Here is a 2,674-nt window from a genome sequence, read left to right as displayed (position 1 = left end):
ACACTCCATTCACATTATTGTATGCATTAGTCACTGAAGTGATAGTGTACTAAGAATTGTGGTGTTTTGTCACGTTTTTTGTGTCCTGTAACCCAATAATGGTGATAAGTGGATTGAGTGTTGAACAAATGATGAAGGTGTTTGTTGTTTCATTATGCTCAAGACACTGAGCTGTGGATTACAATGTGTGGGTAAAGTTTGTTTCCACAATATGTTGTTGACAATCGTAGGGGATATTTTATGTGTAGTTTACTTAAATTGATTTGTCAAGTTAGTAGTTATTTGTGGATTGTTGTGTTTTTCAAGGAATGACAGGAATAAAGTTCATTTATTTTTGTTGTATGGAGACATTAGTAGGTAGCTGCATGTTCCCTAGATCATTTGAATGATTCTTTTATCAAAATGACGTTGAACAAACAAGTTTGTTGGATGTGCGTACATGAGTATTATTAATATATGTTTTGAGCCCTTCTCATGCAGCTAAAAAAATTGCTTTGCTGTCTGTCAGACATTTTATGTTTTCTACATCTAAGTCAGTACTGTGCAAACCACCATGATGTGCTTTGCAGAGGGTATGCCCCACAGTACCAGTTATTAGGGTTTCTTCCCTTTCCATTAATGTGTGGAGTGCAGGAAGAACTATTGTTTGAATGCCTCTGTGATGCAATAATTATTCTAATCTTATCCTCATGATCCCTGTGTGACCAATACTTTGGGGATTGTAGTATGTTTCTTGAGTAATCACTTAAAACTGGGTCCTGAAACTTTGTTAGTAGACTTTCTTGGGATAATTTATGTCTATCTTCAAAAGTCTACCAGTTCAGTTCCTTCAGTATCTCTGTGGCACTCCCCCTCAGATTAAAGAAACCTGTGACAAGTTGTTCTGCCCTTCTCTGTATGCATTCAATATCCTCTGTTAGTCCTGTCTGGAATGGGTCCCACACACTTGAGCAATATTCTATAACTGGTCATTTGAGTGGTTTGTGAGCAATCTCCTTTGTAGACTGATAGTACTAACAACAAACAAAAGTCTACCACCTGTTTTACCAACAACTGAACCTACGTGATCATTCTGCTTCATATCCCTCCAATGTGTTACACCCAGGTATTTGTATGAGTTGGTCAATCCCAACAGTAACACACTGATATTGGAGTCATAGGATAATACATTTCTGAAGATTTAAAGCAGGTTGCCAACCTTTGCACCACTTTGAAATATTATTGAGATCTCATTTTATTTTTATGCAGCTTCTATCAGATAGTACCTCATTATAGATAACTGCATCATCTGGAAAAAGTCTGAGGTTACTATTAAAATTATCTGACATTTTTATTTACTATTTGGAGAACACGCAAAGATTTTTGTTGCTGTGTACTGAGCTCCTCTCTGAGCCACTAATAGTTTTAATAATGGGTAATTAAGGCAATTTTTGCCTCTAGTGTGCACAACACTGTGTGTGAACTTCACTGTTCTTCTTAAATTGTGATGTATTATTTATGACAAGCTTCATTAGCAGATAGATGTACAGTATTGTGATGGAGCAGTTAAAATTCTTAGCTCCTTGAAGAGGTGTCTACATGTCATCTGTGGGTGAACACTACATAGCATTCTTCCACTCAATTTTTTGCAATCAATATTTTCTTTCTAAGTAGTGAGTAAACCCAGAAACTTTTTTCATAAGACATTATAGAGCAGAAATATGCAAAATATCTCAGGAGGTTAACTCATTTCTTTCTAAGATTAGCAATGATATGAAGCACAGCTTAACTGTTTGAACTTAATTGTTCGAGAAGATCAGTAATACGCTACTTAGAGTTCAAAATTTTATCAATATGTACATCCAAAAATTTGGAGCATTCTATCCTGTTTACTGACTACTGCTCATGTGCTACACCAGTTGTTGGTATGGCTCTATTTGCTGCACAGAACTGAATAAAGTTTGTTTCTTCAAAATTTAGGGAGAATACATTTTCTGAGAACCATTTAATAAATCTTTGGAAAACACAATTTATAATCTTTCTGTTCCTTTCTCTCTAACACGATTTGTTATAACACTATTGTCATCTCCTTGTTGTATGTTAAGGGGAAGATCATTCACATATAGGAGGTGAATCACCTAAAACTTGCACCTTAGATATTACGGAAATGGAAAATGCTGTTGATGTGCTGTTATCACAGAATAGATTGGTAGTCAGGGGCTTGTATTGTCAGCCAATAAAAAGATCATAATAATACTTAGAAAGTGCATGTTTTGTGTAAACATACACTTTTTTAAACCGAACAATGCTGTTGATGAAAGAAGAGGGGGGAATTAATGTTCTTGCTGCTATTGCAGTTGATCTGCCTGTTAGCTCTCAAGCAATCACATGAGAAAGTGGCAGAGTTATGCAATGCCCTATGAATTCTCCACCGACATAGGTTCCATCCATATCACATCTCTCTCCACGAACAGCTGCATGGAAATTATCATGAGAATCATGTTAACTTCTGTACATGGGCATTAAGGTAGGATACTACAGATGTATCATGTATCTTGTTTAGTGACAAAGCCACATTAACCAGTCATAGCCAAATAACTGCCAAAATATGCACTATTGGCCTGTTGACAACCCCCCATTGGTTTAGTCAGTTGAAACATCATCATCAATGTTTTGTAAACCTGAGGTGCAACTG

This window comes from Schistocerca gregaria, chromosome 7, assembly GCF_023897955.1.
Source record: "Schistocerca gregaria isolate iqSchGreg1 chromosome 7, iqSchGreg1.2, whole genome shotgun sequence".
NCBI classification, from domain to species: Eukaryota; Metazoa; Arthropoda; class Insecta; order Orthoptera; family Acrididae; genus Schistocerca; species Schistocerca gregaria.
Note: the sequence above shows the minus strand (reverse complement) of the source record.